At 47.8% G+C, this 15,663-nt stretch overlaps 1 long non-coding RNA gene across 4 annotated transcripts; it reads right to left on the reverse strand.

The window, feature by feature from the left end:
* Positions 1–11,813: 11,813 nt before the first annotated feature.
* On the reverse strand, positions 11,814–14,638 carry LOC124655380. 4 transcript variants are annotated; one of them, XR_006988659.1, is made up of 6 exons: positions 14,590–14,638; positions 14,222–14,414; positions 14,009–14,081; positions 13,824–13,920; positions 13,706–13,750; positions 11,814–12,701 (listed from the first exon to the last, which is right to left on the reverse strand). It is a non-coding gene; the product is annotated as an uncharacterized LOC124655380 (long non-coding RNA). The 4 variants fall into 4 exon arrangements; XR_006988660.1 differs by having other exon boundaries at positions 11,814–12,332; positions 12,643–12,701; positions 14,009–14,414; XR_006988658.1 differs by having other exon boundaries at positions 14,009–14,414.
* Positions 14,639–15,663: the final 1,025 nt, after the last annotated feature.

The following is a 15,663-nucleotide window of genomic DNA, read 5'->3' on the forward strand; positions in this document are numbered from 1 at the left end:
CCGCACGGAGGCTGCTCCGGCCGGCGAGATACTCTCCTGTTCTATTTTCCATGGACGCAGCCCCGCCTCTCCCGCCGGCCACCGCCGCCCTCGACCTCCCTTCCATGACCGCAGTCCCGCCTCGCCCCTGCAGGTCGCTGCGCCTCTCCCGCACCTACCGCCACCTCCGCTGTTAGCCGCTCCTGCAGGCCGACGCGCCGTCGCCCCTGCAGTCTGCCGCGCTGCTCTCATCCCTGCCTCCACCTCCACCGGGTTGACGAGGAGGTCCACCTCTCCATCGACGGCGCCGACAAGGTCTACCCGGACCTCAACCTCGTTAAGGGACTCCGCGGCGGCTCGTGATACGTCTCAAACGTATCTATAATTTCTTATGTTCCATGCTACTTTTATGATGATTCTCACATGTTTTATACACATTATATGTCATTATTATGCATTTTCCGGCACTAACCTATTGACGAGATGCCGAAGAGCCAGTTGCTGTTTTCTGTTGTTTTGGTTTCAGAAATCCTATTAAGGAAATATTCTCGGAATTGGACGAAATCAATACCCAGGGGCCTATTTTTCCACGAAGCTTCCAGAAGTCCGAGGGAGATACGAAGTGGGGCCACGGGGCGCCGACACAGTGGAGGGGCGAGGACAGTGGCGCGCCTTCGGCTCGTGCTAGTGTTTGTAGTCGTCGCTAGGTGGTCTGAGTACCAATTTGTAATTTTCTTTACTTTTTGGATTATTTGTACTACTGTTGATGATTATTAATAGATCGGTGGATCTCTCGCAAAAAAAAAGAAGGCAAAGGTACATTGCTACGAACCTGCAAAGACACGGAACCAGCAAATCCTAGGGGCTCCCTCAAAAGAAAAAAAAAAAAAGCAAATCCTAGGGGCGAGGGCGCCTTGTACAGGTGATCCCCGACGGATAATTTGCTCGTACGCTGTGAGTAGATAGCAGATCGAAGACGAGAGGGCTCAAAATCGTCAGAAATGGGCCTGAAGATCAACCCGAGTCAAATAGCATGCACGCGTCGAGGCTAACGTACGTACTTTGATACAACGGCGTGGAATCAGCAACTACAACAGCGCCTTGTATGAACAATCCCGGCCCAGCCCCGACGGAAAGCTCGCTAGCTCGAAAGCTGGGAGGATGAACAAGATCGAAGGAAAACCGGGCTCGAAGTCGTCAGAAATGGGGCGGAAAATCAACGGGGAAGCAAGGTGATATGCAAGAGGGAAGCGAATCCACGGATAAACCTTCCAGTTGGATGTAGACGACGAAGCCCAGGCACGGCCAAGCGCCGACGATGCTTCCGGCCGGGGTGGAGGGAGCTTGGAGTTGGAGTTCCGCCGCTCCGGCTTGTTGTGGTCGGCCTCGGAGGCCCCGGTGCTTAGGGTTTTGAGGTTGGCCTCGCGGGTTTATGGAGGCTTTGGGGGGTGGTTGGACGAGAAGCGACGCTAGCTCTTTTGTGGGATTTGATCTTGCAGAAACAAATTGATGGGGAGAATGTGGTTTGGAGTCCAATGCTGCGAGTCTGCGACGAATCAAGAAGATAAAAAAGAAAGTACTGCAGGGAGCGAAAAAGAAGGCTCCCTGCTCCTCCTGCGGGTTGGCTGTGGGTTTTGGGACAAGAACACCATCCATCCGTGGGACCTGTGAGAGGAAGAAAACGACGATTCAAAAAGTTACTGGCCCTTGTACGGTGGTGAAAAAATTGGATATGTGTCTGCTTAGCCCCTATGTGCGACGATGTTAGGAATGGGATTGATATTTTTTTGGATGGAAAATCTGGTGCCACCAACGACACCTGGAGCAATACCCTAGAGCTCCTCGCCACCTGCTCTTCACGCTGCCACCGGCCCTCGCCACAGCGGCGGCGGGCCCAACTGTTGAAGGTGGTCTCAGGATGGTGGTTGCCGGGGATGGCCGCCATGGCTGTTGGGGCGGAGATGGTAGGGGTGGTGGCGGAGGTCCTCTCCCGGTGGCGTCGTGACTGGCTATGGAGGTGCAGGGCTAGGCCGGGTGGTGGTGAAACACTAGATCTCGATCTAGGTGCCTCCCGCGCCGCCACTGGCCCTCTTCGTTGCGTGGTAGGGACGGATCTGGTGGGGGTTGACCCTGCTATGCCGCCACTCTTCCTCGTTGCTGGCCTAGCCCACTGGTAGGGCTCGGTGCGACAGACCTTGCAGGTTGACGGTGGGGTTGTGGTCTGCTGGTAGGGCTTGAATAACCGAGGCAGTCCTAGGATTACTCTTACACTATGATGAAGATCTACTTGAGGTATGTCTTCATTGATCTAGCTAGAGTGTCTAGTTCTGAAAGGCTCCGCCAGCGAACTTCAATGGATGACATGCCTAGAAATTGCCGAATCGGATGGTATTCAGTCACGCACAACTATGTTTTTTCCGACTATTTGGTTTCCGAGGGAGCGATGTGAAGCTTAATTTGTGGTATGTTGCCATCATGGGACATGTATTTAGTTCCATGGTGAAGTAAGTCGCGGAGAAAAGAATGAAAACCGAGATCTCAGGACTACTAGTAATGGTGGATCGAGTCTGATGGTGATGAGCTTTTGGCCTGGTAATTCGTGACTTGGAGCAGCGTCATCGGCAAGTGGGGGTGACAACACAACAGAAATTCAAAATCTAAACTTGCAAGGTGGAAACTCAAAGTCGAGCTTTAATTGGTTATGCATGGCAATGATCTTGTTGAAAGCATTGTTTTGTGAGCGCGAACTTTCTCCCGGCTGAAAACCTATAATCTATGATTATGGCGACGTTTGTGAATTATTCCTTTTTTAGAAGCGTCGCCTTTGGAGAAGATGGTATCTTGGTGGTATTTGGTTCACTACTACAAGGAATAGATCACTGTAGCGAGATTTTTTTCCCGTAATGTTTCTTCTTTTTTTTAGTTTTGTGCATCTATATTGTTATTAGTGCATTACATTGTTGTACAAGATAGGTGTAATTGGTATCTTTGCGATATTAATATTCGTCTTGTTAAAAAATATGGTTAAGCAGAAATTTGGAGCAATTTCAATCGGGATTTATTTATTTATCTATGACCAAGCCGGACAGAACTTTTATTCAAAGAATGTTTTGGCTTAAGCGTCAGTAAGAAAATGTATACACTAGTAAGTACGATCGAAGCTTTTCAAAAGTGGAGCGATTCAACATGCCAAAAGCGGGGGGATTCAACGTGCCTGCGATCCTGTCCTGTGAGCGCAGTCCAACTTTTCCTTCCAAGAATCAGGAGTAGCCGAGTAGGTATTGGACATCCGTCTACAAAAGTTCCAATCCATCCACATTGCGATTTTTTTTTTTTTTTTTGCACTTCTTGCTCATACAGTCATACGAACATGAAAGAATCCAATGGTTCTGTATTGTGCACAGGACGGAAGAGATACATGAGGGGTACGTAGGCAGCAAGAAGGTGATGTGGCATTTCAGTGCCAAATGGGGACATGAGCGCTTTGTGTTCAGCCGGGCGGTTCGGTCGAGGACCGTGTGGATCTAGCTAGTAGTCGTTTGCTCTTTTACCGTATGTAATGTCGCACTTGGTTTTCACATTATTTCTTCTCTTAGAGGTTGAGTGGTGTGGCCCCTGCTCTAATACTAGTTTCTGCAAAGTACAAGTACTCAGATATCAACAAAACATTGAGGTATATATAACAGGACAGGAATTTGGTGCACATGGGTGCCAGTGCTCCCTCCACTTTTAGTTTTTTCAAAATTTTAAAATCTGACCCTTTTAAGTTTTCAAAAATTTTAGCGTTAAATATGTAGATATGTTCATGAGAAGTGTATGCAAAAAAAGTCCCGGTAAAAAATACTTTAAACTTTGGGAAATACAAAAAAACAAATTTCTGACAAAAGGATACACTATTGTAATACTAATTTACTTCCATTAACTATCACAAATTTGTCTTTTTTATATTGTTCAAAATACAAAGTATTTTTTAACGGGACTTTTTTTGCATACACCCCATCCGTACATATCTATCTATATATTTAACGTCATAATTTTTTGAGACTTAGAAATGTGAGATTTTAAAATTTTCCAAAATCTAAAAGTGAGGAGAGCACTGGTGCCCATGTGTTAAAGACAATTTCCGATAGACGGTATACCTAGTTAGAGGAGTTATAAATATGGCAACAGTCCCCGCACTTGATTGCGTGGTTCGATTTAGTCCTCGTGCTCGCATTTTGCAGACTCGTTCCCATGTACTTGTGTTGACGTCAGAAACCCCCTGGCGGGCAGAGACGGTCAACACGGTAGAGCCGGGAACAACTAGGGCTGCGGCTGGCCCCAGTCCCTCAGAGCGACGGCCCGCAAAGCCTCCTGGTCGCACGTCCGATGCTTATCACAAGGGCGTGCCACCCGACCTATACCCGGTCGGGAAGGTGTGGATGATGCCTCGCTTAGTTTCCTGCATGGCATACACGTAAACATTAAATTCGAGCCTCGATCGGCTCTCAGGTTATCCTGTGAATCGGCTCAAAGAGCCGATCCACCCATGATCCGGACGAGGTGTCCGAATATATGGTGGTCCTGCTTGATCAAGATGAAGCTAATTAGATCTACGACGATTTAGGGTTTTCACCGCATAATCGGATCATCCTACTCACGATTGGACCTCGCGCTCGCGCACGGTGACCGTAAGCCGATCCTAGACAGGGCCTAAAAACCAACACGAGGTTGATCTCCGGAACATCCTTTCTAGGGCTAGCAAACGCCACCCTACACGCCGCTGGATCCTCCAACCCTTTGTAAGGCCTAACTATTGCGGATGTTAAACTAATCCTTGATGAAACAAGGAGCAATCGTAACGGATCAGATCTACTAAACTATGATCAAGCGGGGTGCCGCCCCTACACCTAAGATAGGTGTAAGGGCGGCTAGATGTGCAAGGGTCGCATAACGAAAGCATGTAATTCGAAGAACAATGCTAACCCTAACACATCTAAGATAACTACGTTGCTCGCCATCAAAAAGGCTTCGATACGAGCAACGCATGAACAACGTGGGCAGGCTTGTGCTGCCTAGATCGCAAGATGCGATCTAGGCAGCATGGTGCTTACCGGAGAAACCCTCGAGACGAAGGAGTTGGCGATGCGCCGAGATTTGTTTGTGGTTGAACGTTGGTTGTTGTTTATTCCATAAACCCTAGATACATATTTATAGTCCAGCGGACTTTCTAATGTGGGGCGTGCACCAAACCGTGCACGAGTAAGATTCTAACTTCTAAACTAAGATGCGATCTAATATGTTACAGATACACGGGCAATTAAGCCCAACTTGGTATAAAAGGCCGATTCACGTATTTCTTCCATGTATATTCTTCAAGTCCATCTTGATCGCGGCCCACCTCTCGACTCGGTCAAATTCTCGGTGATAACACATGCCCCCTGGTTTTGGAAATGACATTTCCAAAATCGTTATGCTCTTCTTTCGTCGGGTCATGTCGTGGCGGAGCAGAACCGCCGCAGAATCTTCCATCATTACGCCTCGCCTCCCGGGCTTCTCCGTATGAATTGACAATTTCAGCATCACACCCTCGAGAACCGTCATGGCATTAAATCTCCACTTCACTCTCTTTATTTATCTTTGCCAAACGGTTCACCGCTCCATCCCCTTGCTCTGCTCTGTTCACCAAACCAAAAAAACCCTCTCCCCCTGCAGCCATGTCTTCCTCTTCCTCCTCCGCTTCAGGCCTCTCTCTCCAACCGTCGCCGAAGAACAAGGAAGAGGACGGTCCCCACTCCGGGGCGAACCCCATCTCCTCTGACAAGGAGAAGAAAGGAGGAGAAGCGGAGAGGACCAAGGCCTCCCCCTCCACCAGGCTTCCGCCGAAGAAGCGCTCCCGCATGTGGGCGGACAGCGAGGACGACGATGACGACGAGGAAGAAGAAGATGAGGAGGAGGAAGATGATTCCTCCTCCTCCGCCGGGTATCCTCCAACGAAGCGCTTCCGCAGCCGGGCGGATAGCGAGGATGATGATGATGACGAGGAGGAGGAGGAAGCTCCGGCCCGACGGCTGGGGCAGCAACGGCGAGGAGCTTCCTGGGAGCAGCGCCGACGACCTCGACGACGGCGATGATGAGGACAGCGACGACTAGTAGAGTAGGACTAGTAGTAGCAAGTGCACTAGGCACCAGATCCCTCTTTTGAGAGCCATCGGCTCTTCTTGTAAAGCCGCTCCTTTGAATTAATGAGAATTGTTCTTTCAATTTCTCCTTTCATTAATCCAATTTCCATCCTCCCGCTTGCCACACCAAGACCGATAGCAACGAATCGGACTATTATTGTTTTTCTTGACCGTGGCGTTTTGCAGTCCTGCAGCCGATGACTGTTCATCGGCTAATTTGAGAAACCAGTCTCTTCCTTTTCTTGCAGCACCAGCACGGTCCAAACCTCGTACAAGACGACGGCTTTTCCTTCCCAGTTCCTCCCGGAGAAGATCATGATGCGGCGGACGGCCGAGGTAACTCCAATCAGCTCTCAAAAATAGAGCACCTCCCAAGTTAGTGGCCCTCCGAGCCTTAGTCAGGGCGAGAAAGGTAGCGAAATAGCCAATCAGGTCGCCATTGACCTCACGCCACAATGCAGAGCCAGCCGATTCCAACAAAAATCGGCTCCCCAGAGCAGAGAACTTTCAGGGTGAGCTGCCCCCCGAGCTTTTCGGTCTACTCCTTGCGCCTTGTTGAGTAGATCGGCTCCCTACCTTCGGTGGATCTGAGGCAATCCATCCTTGACCTGATCTGCACGTCCAGGCTGCTCTTGGCATTGCTCTTGAAGAGAGGATCCGAGCCCTTAAACTACTCAATTGAGGAGTTCTTCCATTAAAATCTCCCTTCGTGGTCCACTTCCTGCTCCGTTGACCCTCTGATCGTAACAGTTATTGCTCTTGAGTCGATGGCCATGCATCGGCTTTTATATCCTTAAGTCGATGTCTGCTGCATCGGCTGTGCTCAAAATTTTTCGAATTTTCAGAATTTTTACGGCCGATTTATGCATCGGCCCCCATACTTTAATACTCATTACCAAAGAATGAGACACTTCACTGCATATCCTCGTGTTTTATCTACCTGGGTGCCCCCCGGAGCCGATTCTGTCAAGAGAATTGATGGTATCGGCTCGTTGGATAACATGTTGAACCCGAGCGGAATGGTCGGTGAGGATAATTTTGGCCGATTGCCGGAATCGGCCTCCACGTTGCTTGCTCGGTGAAGGTTTTGTAATGTCCCTTCATAAATTTTTTGGGGCCGATCACAAGGATCAGCCTCGCCGCGTTTGCTCATTGACGTGCTCTTGCTACTCGTTCAGGCCGGTAGATAAAACCAGCCCAATCTCTGACTTTATCATGTTGGTGCGCTTGCTGTCGCCCACCTTGAGTGCATCGTGTAATCGTGGAGCGCTAAGCTTTGTCGGAAGAACGAGCACCATGTTTGTGCCAGCCGATGTTTCATCATCGACTTTCCTTTGCTTGGGGCGCCACTCCATTTTCCGTGGACGACCCTCTTCATCCAGGGTTCGCTGAACCTTCGCAGCCAGATCGGGCCTTGCCTTCCTCAATGTATTCAAGTATAACCTCTCGGCTTCTTCCGGGCCGCGCAATCGTTGAACCCTCGCGTTTCGGGAACGGCTGAGTCCATCAGGGCACCACCTTGGCCGGTGATACCTGTCTTCTTCTTCTCCCTCGTCTTCTGAATCTTCGAGATCTTTCAACCGAGGGGACTCAGCTCGTTTGCTCGGTGGCGGGGGAGGGCCTAAGCGCGCGAACACGGACACGTTGGCTGCCTCCTTCTTCTTCCGGTTGCATTCGGGCAATTGCCGATTGTTGGCAATCGGCTCATTCCCGAATCCCAGCGAGTGCTTCGAAGAAGGGACAATCCCGGCGTCCGTCCTCGTCGTCTCGCTCCCTTGCCTTTTCCTTGGCACAACGCTCGTGCTCCTCCTCATCGCGATTATGCCGACGATGTCTTCTGGCTTCTCTAGCCAGACGATCTCTTTCATCATCATCGCTGGACCGTCGGCGTTGGTCGTACTGACTCACATACTTATTGAGGAGGTGATCAGAGAGAGGTCGCTGATATCTTATGTTCTTCACTTCTCCCTCTGTTACGTAGCGTTTTCCATCTTGGCGGAGCCGATCGCGTGGAGCGGCTTCCTCTGTATCTTTGCTATGAGAGCAGCTGCCCTCATCTCCATCCTTGCCAGCGTGGTGTCCAAGATCTACCATATTGATTTTGCACGAGAAATCCGGCTGGCACCCTCCATGGTAAGTATACTCCACCATGTTTACGGCGGGGAAGGGGTGTGTGTCGACCTTCATGGCGTATTGGTTGAAAATCAACCGTCCGTTTTCTATCGCCATTTGGATCTGCTGCCGCCACACCCTGCAGTCGTTGGTGGTGTGGGTGAACGTGTTATGCCACTTGCGGTATGGCTTTCCGTTCAGCTCTTGCACCGTGGGGATCTTGTGGCCTTCGGGTACCTTTATATGCTTCTCCGTGAGTAAGAGATCAAAAATCTGCTCGGCCTTGGTCACGTCGAAGTCGAACCCTTTTGGAGGGCCTTGTGGCTTCACCCATTTGCGGGTCACGGGGCCCGTCGCTCGAGTCCATTCAGCCACCGCTACCTCTCGATCTCCCGCAGCACCTTCATCCTCGTCCGCCTCAACCAGGGTCACCGCACGCTTGAATTTGTCCCGGTAAACATCCGGGTGGCGCTGCTCATATGCCGACAGCCTCGCACCATGTGCGCCAATGAAGGGTAGTCTGCTTGGGAGGCCACGTCCTTAATCGATGATGAGAGACCCACCACCGCAAATTCGACTGCTTCTTTTTCACTTATATGAGCCGAAAAGCATCGGTTCCTAATGGTCCTGAAGCGCTGGACGTATTCTGACACTGTTTCCCCGCGCTTCTGTCGTACTTGCGCTAGATCGGCAATACCAACATCGGAAGCCTCTGAGTGATACTGCTCATGGAACTGCTCTTCCAACTGCTTCCAAGTCCGGATGGAGTTCGGTGGCAGCGATGTGTACCACTCGAAAGCCGATCCCGTGAGGGACTGTGCGAAGAACCTCACGCGCAACTCGTCTGATGCTGAGATCGTGCCCGAGCTGTGCCAAATACCGGCTCACATGCTCGATGGAGCTGGAACCATCCGATCCACTAAACTTCGTGAAGTCCGGGAGCCGATATTTGGGTGGTAGCGGGATCGGTTCGTAGTCGTTGGGGTACGGCTTGGTGTAGCCGAACGTCTTCCTTTTCGGCATCATGCCGAACCGATCTTTCGAATTGCACAAATCTGATCCGCTGTGATGGCTGAAGGTGTCGAACCCTCGAAGATTCGCCGGGGTGGCATACTTAACCAGCCATGCTTGCTTTTCCGGTTCTAAGCCAACTCGCGGGAGCTGGGCTTTGGAGGTTTGTCGGGGTGGCGTACTTAGCTAGCCACGATTGCTTCTCGGGATCGGCTCCCGACGTTCCTCCTCGCCGTTCCGGAGGCCCCCGATATTGCAGCCTCGGTTCGAGAGTGCCCGGGTGTTGCGGTCCGGTATGTATGCGCACGCGTATCCGTGCGGGATCTCCTTGGGTGCCTCGGGTAGGAATTGGTAGTCACCAGGATCACCACCAATCTTGTAGACGACGTATGCCGATGAGTTCGGCGGTTCCGGTGCTGCCCATGCGAACGGTCGGGGCTGGAGTGGCATCTCTCCCTTGAAAGTCCCCGCAGCTGGTCCCGACGGAGAATACCGGTGGCTCATGATTTCCTGGACGACGCGCGAGCGACACGCTCCAAAGTGTTCACCAGGCTCTCGCAGTGGCGGTGCAGCCGAATGAGCCACCATGTAGTTGATCTCCTGCCGCAGCCGACCTGGTGTGTTCTTCCGACGGGGCGGACAGATCCACTCCATCGAGTGCGCCTTCGGTGTGAAACCCTTCCACCCGACGCCATGGGAGCGGGTTCGGTGGAAAGAGCCGATGAGTTCGGCTTCGAGGACCGCCTTGATTTCGTCATGCTTCTTCTTGAGCTCATCAGGCAGATCCTCGTACTTGACCGGAGTGCCTTCCGCCATCTCGGATGTAGATGGCGATGTGGTGGATGTCGAAGGTGGTCCCACCGGGCGTACCAGAATGTGTTGACGTCAGAAACCCCCCGGCGGGCGAGAGACGGTCAACACGGTAGAGCCGGGAACAACTAGGGCTGCGGCCGGCCCCGGTCCCTCGGAGCGACGGCCCGCAAAGCCTCCCGGTCGCACGTCCGATGCTTATCACAAGGGCGTGCCACCCGACCTATACCTCGGTCGGGAAGGTGTGGATGATGCCTCGCTTAGTTTCCTGCATGGCATACACGTAAACATTAAATTCGAGCCTCGATCGGCTCTCGGGTTATCCCGTGAATCGGCTCAAAGAGCCGATCCACTCCATGATCCGGACGAGGTGTCCGAATATATGGTGGTCCTGCTTGATCAAGATGAAGCTAATTAGATCTACGACGATTTAGGGTTTTCACCGCATAATCGGATCATCCTACTCACGATTGGGCCTCGCGCTCGCGCACGGTGACCGTAAGCCGATCCTAGACAGGGCCTAAAAACCAACACGAGGTTGATCCCCGGAACATCCTTTCTAGGGCTAGCAAACGCCACCCTACACGCCGCTGGATCCTCCAACCCTTTGTAAGGCCTAACTATTGCGGATGTTAAACTAATCATTGATGAAACAAGGAGCAATCGTAACGGATCAGATCTACTAAACTATGATCAAGCGGGGTGCCGCCCCTACACCTAAGATAGGTGTAAGGGCGGCTAGATGTGCAAGGGTCGCATAACGAAAGCATGTAATTCGAAGAACAATGCTAACCCTAACACATCTAAGATAACTACGTTGCTCGCCATCAAAAAGGCTTCGATACGAGCAACGCATGAACAACGTGGGCAGGCTTGTGCTGCCTAGATCGCAAGATGCGATCTAGGCAGCATGGTGCTTACCGGAGAAACCCTCGAGACGAAGGAGTTGGCGATGCGCCGAGATTTGTTTGTGGTTGAACGTTGGTTGTTGTTTATTCCATAAACCCTAGATACATATTTATAGTCCAGCGGACTTTCTAATGTGGGGCGTGCACCAAACCGTGCACGAGTAAGATTCTAACTTCTAAACTAAGATGCGATCTAATATGTTACAGATACACGGACAATTAAGCCCAACTTGGTATAAAAGGCCGATTCACGTATTTCTTCCATGTATATTCTTCAAGTCCATCTTGATCGCGGCCCACCTCTGACTCGGTCAAATTCTGGTGATAACAACTTGTGAATTGGACTCGATTTCATCCTAAACCAGGTTTGCTATCCAAATTCTGGTGATGTGGACGACAGGTCGACCTGGGTCCACGCGGAGGAGATCAGTTGCCTAGAAAATTTGCACGCAGCTCCTCTTGCATGAGTCGGTTAGAGCATCTCTAACAGAGCCCGTAAAAGTCCAAACCGAAAAACTCGAGTTCAGTCTTTCGAAAACATGTTTACGGGTCGCAAAACGGTTGGCGCAGAACAAACCCCGTAAACTGAAACTGAAAAACGGAATATTCCAAAAATCATCATCTTCTTTACAAGAACTATCCCCAACGCTGCCTAGATCTCCCCGGGCGGGCCGCCGCCTGTGCCCCTGGCTGCAGCCGCGAGCTTGGAGGACGGCCGCGCACGAAAGAGCAATCATTAAACTTAAATACTAATATCACCATGATTGCTTGCTCAGCCCGCGCGGACGGAGGGTGGGCATGCTAGCTCTTGCCCAATTAAACTCCAACTAGATTTATATGTGCGCCTTGGCGCACGATCCCGTGAAATCCGTGCAAATGTAGATTTTGTATAAAAACGATAAAAATCTGATGTCCTAAATGTCAATGAGGATGGAATTGTACATAGAACTGCATTTTGGATTTAGGCTATATGACAGTCTTGTGAATACGTCTGATGGAGAGCATATAAGTTTAATGTCGTAGCATAAATCCCAGCATAGATAGATAAAAACATGTACAGGTTCATCTAACACAATACTGTGCTAAGTATATTACATAACATAGCTGATTGAATTCCTGGGTACATTTTACTGAAATTTAGTCAAGGTTTAACAACATGGTCATGTAGGCAACAACGTTGCATAAAAAGTGTCGGATGATCAGACCAGGTTCACCATGGCTGATAGAAAAACATGTGAACATCATCCGCTGCAAGCAGTACGGGCATTCAAAAGTAAATCTGGCCATCAGGGAGTAGCTCCGACGGATTCTATTCACACGTAGAGCAAAAGAAAGCTGCAAGGCTACGTATCTAGCATGTGAAGCGGTTTTTATCAGTATAGCATAAATACTTAACAAATCATCGTATGCAAGTATTGTAGAAAAATCAGTAAGCATGTGGGAAAACATAACTTTGAATGGACGGTTTGTTTATAAGGAAACATCCTTCTTTGATAATCCTCTTACGTAAAAATGCAAACAATCATTTTTAATCTCAGATCTGTTTGAAAATCCAAGCCGATCGCCACATCCATACTAAAAGGCCAAAGAGATCATAGAAACTGAATTTATAAGAACCTGATAACTTAGTGGCCCCTGAAACTAAAATTCAATATGCATACCTAACGTGAAGCTGGAGCCATGTACTCGTATGGTCCCAGGGGGTTATTGTCTCCCACATCTGCATTTATATCTTTTGTCAAGACATGGTGAACAGATAAAAATATATATTATATAAGACATGTTGAAAATACGTAAAAAAATATCATTTGGCCAAGGCAGAGGTTCAACAACTGATTTTGGATCAACAACTGTATCTTTGCCAAACACGTTGTCCGTCGGCTCCATAGCACGTAAAACATGCTCTATAGAGAAAGAAAGATAAGCATGCTCTATAGAGAAAGAAAGATAAGTACAATGTAATCAACACATTTCAAGAGGAATGAAAAGTGATGTGCTAGGAAGAGATGGGAAGACAACGGTTTACGGAAACTCCAACAAATTACTTCAGGGACCATATAATCTCAAAGTTTTGAATCTAAAAAAATACCACGTAATATTTGTCCTTTCGATGAGGAATAGTTATGCATGTTATTCTTCTCTCATTTCTCAAACAATAGCATCGTAAACTTTCAGTTATCACGCACAACTATTTACATATTATTCAAAAAATTAACGCCTAGACATAGCAACTATGAACGACTGATGCTAGTATGTCACTGATTTACATATTATTCAAAAAATTAAACCTAGACATAACAACTATTTATGAATTATGCAGATCAGGTCTCGAAGCGAGAACATTTGTGTTCCCCAAGTCCTAGCTTTCAAGGAGCAAAGATCAACAGAAAACCTTTACTCAAAGTGTCTTGCATAATTATTCAAATTATGACCCTGGAGAATTTATAGACATGGATGCTAGTGCTGACATTATCCTGGCAGCAAACTGACTTAAATAGCATAGGAAATTTAAACACAACATGCGTCTGCATATTTTCTCAGTGCAATCCCGAGATTTTAGGGCAGATAAAATAAACATTTAGATTAAAACAAAGGAAATATGAGATTTCATCAGATACTACTCCCCATATATACCGGAATAAGCATAAAGATATTGTAGTTGAGAGTCTGATATTTACAATACCGACACAAACAAACATGAGAACTATTGGCGAAGCTAATTACCAATGGGCCTTGTAAGCAACTAAACTGGAGGGCGTTCATTCTTGCCTACAGCACAAGAAAAGGAAATGTAAGGAAATGATGGTATGTACTTTTAAGAGACAAAATAGACAGAGAGAACCTGCAGATCCTTGCCAAATAAGAGGCTGAGGAGGGCCGGTTTGGTAATGTGGCATCTCTTGTCCTCCTATTGTCATCCTATCAATAGTCTTTTAGGCCTGACATTTATAGAAACAATTAGTGTGCAAATCTGCAGCCTCGAACCAGGAAACAATTTGATAAAACAAACTGCATAATTGGAGCTACCTCTGCATTGCGCTAATAAGCATTGATGGGCAACTCAATGAAGCAAGAATGGAGGCCAGTGCTGTGATGACCCCTGCGGTAGACAACAACCTGCAATCTTTAGCTAAAGCAGAAAATACTGAAAGAATAGCATATGATCAATTGGAAAAGGCGCAAAATGCCCTGAGCATGATCAACTCATTGCTACTACGAAGAGAGAAAGAGAGATAACACCTTGTTCTTCAGATTTTGCTCTTGGGCGGCATCGATCTGGATGTGGGGCAGTTCCTTAGCGGATCGATCTGGGTGTGGACCGCAGCACCAGCGCCCATCACGCATCAAAGTCACCCTCAACATACCTGCTTTTTATTCAGACATTCTTCTTATTGCCTGCTGCATCCGCCTGAGCTGTGACAATGGTTTGCGCCTACAAACAATTTACAGAAGACTTGCATCAGCGTAGGACATGGGAATGAACCAGACAAATGTACTATACAAAGCAGGTATGTCTAAAACTTATTCACCAGTAAGTCAAAGACTCATTCACCGCTAAGAAAGATGAATTTCACTCAGCCCAATTATATTCATAAGCAGCTACCTACCAAAGAAACAATCGCAACAATAGCCTGCAGCAGCAACGTAGAACTTGAAACAAAAAAAAAGCATATAGCACAATGTATCCCAAATATACGCACAAGTACACCATTAAAAAAAAACACGATCGCAAATAAAATAATATTCAGCCAGATCACCAAAAACAGTTCTGATCATGCCAAAGGAAAGCATGCTCTGCTAAACAGAAGAATTTTACCTGCTAAGTGAAGTTTAGGAGACTTAACTGAAATATATCTAGTTGTGCTAGACTAACCCAAACGTAACACTTAAATCGAAGGACAGGCCAAAGCACAACATTAAAATGTGAATATTCATATTTGAGGTAGTATAACCAACAATACTTTCACTGCTTCTTACTCAACAAATTTCAGAACTATAAATTGGTACTCTAAAATATTAATTCAGTGTCAAGCAAGCAGGATGAATGCATATCAGTGTATAAATGGATTATGCATACATCACACATAACTTGAAGGCTAAAAGAAGGTACATGAAAATGCTAGATGAAGCTCTGGCAATTTGCAGATCAGTTTAGAAGTCTTGGCCCAACCCAAACATGGTACCAAAATCGAGCAACAGCCAAAACACAGTACTAAAATGCAAACATACATATTTTGGGCTGCATAGCAACCAATAATTCCATTGCTTCTTACCAAACGAATTTTAGTATAAAAATATTTAAGCTGAAGTCAGAAGCAAGCAGGTAAAATACATATCAACCTATCGCTCGTGTGTGCATCATATGTAATCTGAGGCAAAAAAAAAGTCAAATCAAAGCACCAGATGCAGTCCAAGAAGCATTTCTGTGGTCACCCAGATGAACCGCCCGTCCATATAATTCAAACATCAATATTATTATCTTAATGTTGTCAGTTGTCGACTTAACACTTTACTTTCGAAAAACCAAATTGGGTTCTTTTCTGTTATGTTCTTCTTTCAAAGGAGAACATCAAATATTCACTGGAATCAACTTGATCGCATAGTTAACTGAACTGCAGCTCCAAGAAATTTCAAGCAGTTAGAGAAATCCATAATCAATTGCATTTACGTACTGAACATCA

Source organism: Lolium rigidum, chromosome 5 (genome assembly GCF_022539505.1).
Source record: "Lolium rigidum isolate FL_2022 chromosome 5, APGP_CSIRO_Lrig_0.1, whole genome shotgun sequence".
Taxonomy (NCBI): domain Eukaryota; kingdom Viridiplantae; phylum Streptophyta; class Magnoliopsida; order Poales; family Poaceae; genus Lolium; species Lolium rigidum.